Below are 9,353 nucleotides of genomic sequence, written 5' to 3'. Positions count from 1 at the left end.
AATTCATTTCAATGTTAAAAATATTCATTCGGTTTATCTGCTGCTCTATGAATACTTGCTAATTATTAAGTTTTCCTAATTTTTTTTATATTTTTGCATATAGCACCTTATTACCTTTGTATCACATAATTACACAATTTTATTGTTTTAGTAGTGTTCTTCTTACTTTCATTGTTTTTCACATATCTTTTGTGGTTTTCCATAACTTTTGTGTTTTCTTAACTTGAGGGTTCTGAATTTCACATCTATTCTTAGTATTTTCAGATCTATTAATTGAATAGTGCACTACTTACAGTAACTATTTTAAAACATCATAGGTATAAGATTTGTCTTTGAACTAACTTTACTTATTTGGACACCAACAACTTTGTTCTCAAATCACTATATGCATGATAGACAGGTTGTATAAATCCTGCATGATTTGCAGCAACTTCATGGGCTGAATTTTTGTGATCTTCATTTCTGCCTATTTGATAGTGAAAATTTATGATAATATGATATGCCAAAATTCAGAGTTAGTACATTTCATATAAAAACAGTCATTTCAAGTAACTTGACTTAAAGCACATCATTGGAGAAGATAATTTTTTCCAACTGCTCCAGGCATCAACAAATCTATTTTGTTGTTTAGGATAGCTTGAAATACCTCATTTTCACAGAAGGCCATTGTTTCTCCATTATCTTTCTTTGTGGAAATTCTGAATATCTCCTTCAGGAGAATAGAAAAGTAGAAACAGCCCTTTCTTTAAAATTATCAGAAGCACAGATTTGTAAGATTTCAAATTAGATTCCCTCCAAAAATGAGTTGATGTGAAATTTCTTTAGGATCATTTATTTTCAGGTAGAATGTGAATAAGCTATATAGAGCTTACTGTGTATCTTTTAAAAGCAAATACCACCCATTTGTTTTATAGATACACCACACACTATCAAAATGCTTGACAGACTGATCAAATTACAGAAAAAGAGAGAAGTGAAAACTATAGTAAAATACATTTGAATGTAGAAAAAAATTTTAAAGGAGCTTTAACATGACTGTGAAATCTTTGACCAATTTGAACTCTACTCACCACCCCTTCTATTGTGTTTCCTTTTAGCAATACCATTTTTCACTTACTAAAGATTAAATTAGCAGGTAATTTGTTTTTCTGATATGTTGGCTGTTTAATGTGAGTATCTTATCACTAGAAGCAAGCTCTGCTATTGTTTGACTCTGTGAGTACTTTATTCCTTTATGAGTATCTATTGCCTAGAAAGTTATTTGTGATCTCAGCTATACATTTCGGAATGCCTAGTGCTTGTCTACTGATACCATTCTTTTGGTGAAGTCCTTAAGGGCCTGTTTTACCTGCTGGTTCCTTGAAGTGTAAATAAAGGGATTCAGCATGGGAGCCACAGATGTATTGAGATCTGCTACCCCTTTGCTTAGAGCCACACCTTCTTTTGCAGACGTTTTTACATACATAAAAATGCAACTTCCATAGGAAATGGACACCACAATCATATGGGAAGAACAAGTAGAAAAGGCCTTTTTCCTTTGCTGGCTGGAAGGGATCTTTAGAATTGTTCTAAGGATGAGTGTGTAGGAGAGAACCACCAAGGCCAAAGTTAACCTAAATGTGAATACTGCTAAGAAAAGTGCCATGAGTTCTAGAAACCTTGTGTCTGTGAAAGCAATCATCAGCATAGGAGAAGAGTCACAGGTGAAGTGATCAATAATGTTGGAGTCACAGAAATCCAGTTGGAGGCCCATAATCACTGGGGGGAAAATGATCAGAAAACCAGTTAGCCAGGAGCTGATTACAAGACGATAACAGACTGTGTTGCTCGTGATAGTTGTGTAATGCAGAGATTTGCAGATAGCCACATAGCGATCATAGGACATGACAGCCAGAAGAAAAAACTCTGGGGATCCCAGAAGGATTAAAAAAAAATACTTGTGCCATGCAAGCATTTTAGGAAGCAATGCATTGCTGTAGCAATGCTGATCAAAAATTTAGGAATGCAGACTGTTGTAAATGAAATTTCTAAGAAAGAGAAATTACTGAGAAAGAAGTACAGTACGTAAGAGTTTTCAAATGAATAATGGACTGTGTTAGCATAATGATATGTTTCCACTTACACGCAATAAGTACATGATCAACAAAAAGAAGAATATCACAACTTGTATCTCTGGGTTATCTGTAAGTCCCAGAAGAATAAATTCTCGAATTGAGATCATATTTGGCATGGCTAAGCTCTGAATTCTGACAGGTCTGCAAGTAAAAAAGAAGAATGCCAATGTGTGAAATGACTACAAATGCACTGGCAGTGTTCTTATTTTGCAGAAAAACCTTTCCTAGATGCATTCAGCAACATGTGACAAAACAGCTGTTCATCAGAATTGAGGGCTCATTTTAGAATTTGTTGACAGGGAGAAGATTAATCTGTGTTTTACCACATTAAAAAAATGTTATAATCTCAGCTTTGACAGTTCTCTGTGATGTATTTTCAATTACTGCGTTCACACCCAGAAGAGATATTTTAAGTTATAAAAATGGGTAATGATAATCAGTACTTAGTTTCATTGTACTTGGGGAGGATTAAAAACTTATCAGAAGACATGCATAGTAATTTTGAAAACTTAACCATAAATAAAGCTATAATTTTCTCATTGGAAAGCTTATTTTTGGGTCATAAGTCAATTTTTTTGAAAATGATTCTTGATATGTTCATAGAAACTATTTTTATAGGAAATTCAGCCAACTTCATCTGCACTTGCCATTATATAAAATTGGCACTGTTAGCATTTTTCTGATTGAAGTTGACACAAGTACAATATCAGCCTTTATTAATGAACAGGATCATAGTAAAAAATTTCAACTTGACTTCTCAAATATAATCATATAAACAGTAAAATAAATCAAGTTAATCCCACTGACTAAATATATTATTTCAGAAAGTTATAGCACGACAGTTTTATCAAGCAGCTCTGCTTCGAAAAAGAATAATTTGATAACTTCCTTCGTCTTCAAAGATATGACAGGGAAAGGAAAGATGTGAGGAAGATAACAACAATAATACTAACAATGATAATAAATCATATACCATAAACTATAATTAATTTTATTCTCCTACTCTCCTACTTTCTCTTCTTTTTGTTATTATAAAAAATGTCTGTGTAAGCTTTACTCTATCCCCAGCAATCCTCCTAATGGGCTCTATTTTAGAGACTAACTTTGCAGATGAGTATTCAGAGCAGTGTGTCACTTGCCTAAGGTCACAATAAGTAGTACATGACAACAGGATAGCATCCATGTTCATTTCCTACTATACCATTTCCAGAACTTAACCCAAATTCTGCATCAATTTTATTTTATTTATGAACGAGTGAAATGATAATTCAAAAAATGTCTATGTGATCCTGATTAGTACTGGCCTCAGGATTCAGGGCTTTGTTTTATCTGTAAGGCCTGAGCTAATCTTGACTGATATTGACACCTGTAGTAATGTGTGCTAATAAAATGGAGATTTTGGAGTCTTGGTGAGGTAGATACTCAACATTTTCCTGAGTTGTGTAGCATGATCTACCACTGAAGTACTAGTAAGAGAAAATCCACGTTGGTGATTCTTGAGTGAACCAGAATTGTAATCTGCTTTAATAAACAAAATTAAAGTGTGAGGCATTAGGAACCATGCAGATGACACTGGAAAGAGCAATGTGTCCTGTGTCTCTTATGTCTGCACTGAGCAATACCACTGAGGTTTAGCTAAGAAAGTCCTGCCTAACTTCTTCCTGAGTTGGGTGTTGTACATTTCTGAACTCACTTGTAACAAATTCAGGAAGACCTAAGCAGAAAATGTAATGCAAGAATTGGCAAAATGCCTTCATAGTACATTTCAAAGAGGTTAATAGTTAATAGGTCTATGTTTCAGAAAGATAGGTAATAATGGACCCAGAATAAATAGACTCACTTTTACGTTGGTCAAATCGTTGTTTAAACTTAGTTTTCTTTTATCTGCAATAATAGATAAATGATGTTTTAGATAGATAAAGCTTAGAGCATTTTATACCTTTTATCAAATTAACTCACTTTTGTATAGCCACTAAATTATTTTTAAAAGTTTTTTACATAAACCATCCATTTCTTAATCCAAAATCCAACTGGTATAGAAATAGCCAATCGACATACTTCCAAAAATGTTGAGGGAGGATTTAAATGCCAGGTGTTTCATGATTTTTCTGACATTGTTTAATGACACAGGTTTTCCAGAACTCTTTTCTCCCAAAGAAATCTCTTCACCTACAACACAATTAATTTTGGCAACACACTAATCAGGTTCCCTTGGGAGTCATTAGGTATTGAGGGAATATAGAATGTCACCTCTAATGTTAGGTTTTGCCTGAAGCAGAGAAAGATTGATGAAAGAATGATTACTTGATGGATAATTGTTTCAAATTATCATTCCAATTACTATTTTAAATGGCTCTCTAGCAATTTTCAAGGAGAAAACATGATTTATGAGGTTAGAATGTAATCATGGCCTAAAATAAACTCCAATAAGACATTCTATGGCACAAAAAAAGGTGAAAAATCAGTTTTCTGAGTAGACCTAAAGTTCTTTGGGAATGATCAGCCACTTTAGTTCAGTGAATTAGCAAAATATTACATTTTTCTTAAAATAACTACTTAGCATTTGAGAATTTAGAGAGAACAGATTAAAAATGTGACCCTAGATTTGGGTACTTTACAGTTTAACTTGAGATAGGTCATTAGCATAATGGATCCCAGGGTTCTAATTAACAGAATCATGGGAATGCCAGACCATGTGGCCCATGCTGTACCATGAAATCAAGGCTAAAACAAGACCTCTCACTGTGAAAACAGTGAGCATATGCACCTTCTGGTTAGGAAACTTACATATGCTTTTCAAAATGAGCATATAGTTGTTCAAAACAGACACGGAGGATATAGAAAAGCTGCATTAAACTGTTTCTGGGTAGAGATGGTATTGATGAGCACAATCTAATGATCAAATGCATAATTTTAATTAGGCAGTTTTAAGAAATGATTTAATAGCATTAAATGTCAGAAAAGTGTATAATGCAAAAAACAGTGAGGAAATAAGAGTCTAGTTATTTCATATTTCATATTTCTAATATACTTTAACTTGAACCAAATGTCTCCCAGTGTAATATGTTTTATTTTCATACAAACACAAAAACAGAAAATAAGGAAAGTTCCACCAGGACATGAAATGTGCCATTCAAATGTTTTATTTGATAATAAAAAATTGAGTATTTATTTTAAGCAAAACATACTTATAAAATAGGTACATAATGAAGATTCAATAAAATTGAGAAACTATATGCTATAAACATAAAACTCATAAAATTGGTATCTAGAAAAAATCTCCTTATTTGTTGTTTTGTTCACATTAGAAATAATGCAGGAAAAGTGCTCATGCTATTGTTGCTGTCTGATTTTCTTGTTGGGCAACTGGAGTCTGTTACAGTATCTAAAAGCTATTGAATTGTTTCATTACAATATGTTTGGTATGGATGCTGAATTTGAATTAATTTTATCCTTAAAAGTGTTCTTCTATCCATCTGGACTTGCCTCCTCAGGGAAATCTATGGGGATAAGTTGAAAAATGTGGTACCCTAGGTTTACTGTCTTCTTTTAAGAGAATTTTCAATCAAGAACAGTTTATTTTTTCCGTTTTTTGTTGATACTAGGGCTGAGGTCAGGGGCTCACACTTGCTAGGTAGGCACTCTACCACTACCACTTGAGCCACATTCTCAGAGCTTTTTCTTCTGTGTTTTCAGGAGAGTAGGCCTGAACCGTGATCCTCTTACTTACACTTGCACATAGCGAGGAGGACAGGAGCATGCCACCACACCCAGTTTCTTTTCTTGTTGAGATGGAATCTTGTTAACTTTTTGCCTGGACTGACCAGGATTCTTCCAATCTCTGTCTCCCAAATACCTGGGATTATAGTAATAATCCACCACATCTGATTGACAGTAGATTTAAACCAAAAAAAAAGAGGTACCTTTTCCCTCTTCTTTGTAAATGTTATGTTTAGTATGTTTTGGGCACAAACTTTTAAACCTTACATTTACATCAAGCTTGTAAGAAAATATTTCTTTTTTACAACATGGCAAGTAGAATTTGAGTCTCCATGATCCCTCATCTTTGGTGTTCATGCCCTTACACAATCTCTTCTCCATGAGTTTGCCAGTCTTTACCCTGCTTCTAACCAATATAGAATGGCAAAGATGGTGTGTTCTCACGCTTGTGTTTGTGTTACATACACAGACTCTTGCTAGAGTTAACATGTTCTAGAGTGTCTATATCCATTGCTAACTCTGGAGAAGCTTTCTAAAATTCCACAACCATAGCAAATGTAATTCTGTCAACAACCTGAAAACCTTAGGACAATCTTAGAAGTGGACCCATCACCCCCAGTTGAGCCTCAGAAGGATTCCACCCTCATGAAACCCTAATTGCAGTGTTGCAAAACATCCAGGTTTCTTACATACAGACACTGTGAGACAATACAAAGTGTGCCCTTTTAAGATGTTGTTTGTGGTAATTTGTTATACGGTATAGAAAACTGTTAAACTTCACAGGATTCTTAGATTACTCCTTACTTTCGTATACAATTGGGGATGATTTTTGTGTTTTATTTTTATGCTGAAGGCTTGCATTGTGGGTATTCTTATTTACCCTCCTTTACAATATTATTGTTTTTAGATGTGTGGAAAAATTGAATTAAGTAAATGACCATTTTTATCAAGGAAATTAGATCATGAAAAATTAATTTTCCCCTGCATATCTTCAGCTGGAAAGATGGCAGAAAAGAAATCATTTATCAAATGAATGGTAAACAGTAAAGGCTATTCATTTATCTCTTACACTAGTAAAATACAAAATCTTTTTTTTTTTTTTTGATGGGACTGGAGTTTGAACTCATGGCTTCACACTTGCAAAGCAGGCTATCTACCATACCTCCAGCCCATTTTACACTGGTTATTTTGGAGATGGGTGTCTCTTGAACTTTGTCCAGGCTGGCCTCCAACAGTGATTGCCCTGATCTCAGCGTCCCAACTAACTAGGATTACAGGCATGAGTCACTCATGCCTAGCTACCCATATAAAATCTCAAATAAAGCAACTCTGAAAAGAACATAGTCTTTCCAAATACAAATCACTATCTCTCAGACAATGAAATACAAGTTCAATTCACTATCTTCAGTAAAGGGAAAAGCAAGTTATGACTTTGTTCTTTGGGAAACATTTATTCCTCTTGTACTTCAATGAAAATTTTACCTTAATATCTTACAAAATGAGGTTTAAACTATAAAGAGCACCGTAAAATAAAGTAACAGGCAAGAGAAACACAATAATAGTTCCTACTAAGCTGTTTTTCTGTAATTGTCTATGAAGGCATCATTGTTATATTATAGAAGATTTTCTTTTTCTTTCTTTCTTTCTTCTTTTTCTTTTTATTTCCTTTTTAAAAATATGTTTTGCAGTCCTGGGTATCAAACCTCTAAGACCTCTTGCCTACAAGGCAAGAGCTGTACAACTTAGCTAAACCCACAGCTGTGATGATTTCCTATGGTGTGCTTGTTCACAAACAGCATCAATATTTCAATAGCTGCAGACAAAATCATTTTTCCTTCTCCAAATATGTCAAATGCATAATGGCTAGACTGTGTTGCACCCAAGACTCAATTTAATACAGTTTAATATAACTTAAATAACAGCAGCAATTGTTGAGAGTTAATTAGGAAAGAGAATGATGTAGAGGCTACTATATTCCTCCATTTGTGATGAAGCAATTTACTATATTTCAGGGCCCAAAATAAGTCAATGTATTTTACATCAGTCCTAATAGAGTTGCTTCCCTTATCAAACCTTATCATTTATTTCATTTTTCTTTACCGTTTTAAGTTCCATATAAAGAGAATACATTAACTCACAAAAAGTGAAATATTTTCTTTTTTGTTAAATATTAAATTATAGGCATTTTCTAAAATATAATCAACTCTCCATAAAGAAAATACTTTGCCATACTACATATATATATGCATATATGTATATATATACACATTCTCATATGTGTTTGTGTGTGTATACATATATATATATATATCTTAATCAATCACTGATACTAAAAACAGAGTTTTGGGCCTAAGGATCAAACTCCTGAACTCCTGGAATTTCATATGCCAGGTCTACCCACTTGCTCCTATACACCAAATAAAGAAGCATGATGAAGGGAAGAGAAATAAGTTTTATTATACTGCTTGGAACATGCCATGGGAAGAGGCAAAGTAATAACTCAGCCCATCTTCAGCCATCTTTGGGATACAGACATAAGTTTTAGCTTTAAATAGACAAAGAATTAGGGGCAGGGGGCAAAAGGTCTGTATATTCAAAGAATCCTAGTCACAGGTGTGTTCTGGTTGACCCTTATCTCAATCTGAGGATTCTGGAGAAGTTTCCCAGAGAATTTGTTATCACCATCATCACTTGCAGGGAGCAATCTGGTATCCATGAGATGATTATTCCTGCTCCATGGTGCTTCTTCATTATTGTAGATAATTGTTCTTATTTGGCAAGGGGTTGTCTGTCCTAAAGGTTCCACTGTTCCTTAGGGGTAGTTTCAGTCCCTTGTCAGGAGAGAATGTCTCAGAGCAAAGGGCAATGGGTATGAAATGGACTCAGAGATGCCAAGCTTTTCTCCTGTTTTTAGTCAGTTCATAGGTTAAAGTAAGGAGTCAGGCCTTTTCAGCAAAAGTACTTTAAGTACCTCTTACAATATCAATCTGTAAAAATCCTCTCTGGTTTCTTCTGTGATCAATTAAAGTTTTTGGTTTTTTTCATTAAATTTTACTCATCTACTATATCTTTCTTAATAATAATAATAATAATAAAGACACAGAAATCATTTACTTTTCTGATTTTCCTCTGATCTTGCATTACATTTAGTGCAAGAGTAAATCATGTCCATGGTTTAGAGAACATGTATCCAGAAGTCTAGCTTTTTATTCTTGTAAAAGATTTTATTTAATTGCATCTATTATAAGATCATCTAAATATCAGGTATACTACTGCTTCCTGGCCTTGTTAGTAGTATACAAATATTCATGCTTTGAATAAATAAATAAAACAAATATTATGAGTCAATTTTTGCATATTGAATTAAGGGTTGTAAACCATATTGTCAAGATAGATGTCAAAGTTCCTTTCTTTTTTTTTTTCCTTTTTCTTTTATTATTCATATATGCATACAAGGCTTGGTTCATTTCTCCCCCCTGCCCCCACCCCCACCCTTACCACCCACTCCACCCCTTCCCT

The 9,353-nt window shown here is 33.9% G+C and overlaps 1 pseudogene; it reads right to left on the bottom strand.

The window, feature by feature from the left end:
- Positions 1–1,291: 1,291 nt before the first annotated feature.
- Positions 1,292–2,230, bottom strand: LOC141425922 (olfactory receptor 6C65-like; annotated as a pseudogene).
- Between the last annotated feature and the right edge of the window lie 7,123 nt (positions 2,231–9,353).

This window comes from Castor canadensis, chromosome 8 (genome assembly GCF_047511655.1).
Source record: "Castor canadensis chromosome 8, mCasCan1.hap1v2, whole genome shotgun sequence".
In the NCBI taxonomy this organism is placed as follows: Eukaryota; Metazoa; Chordata; class Mammalia; order Rodentia; family Castoridae; genus Castor; species Castor canadensis.
The sequence above is the reverse complement of the archived record's forward strand: the minus strand, read 5'-3'. Positions and strand labels throughout refer to the sequence as shown.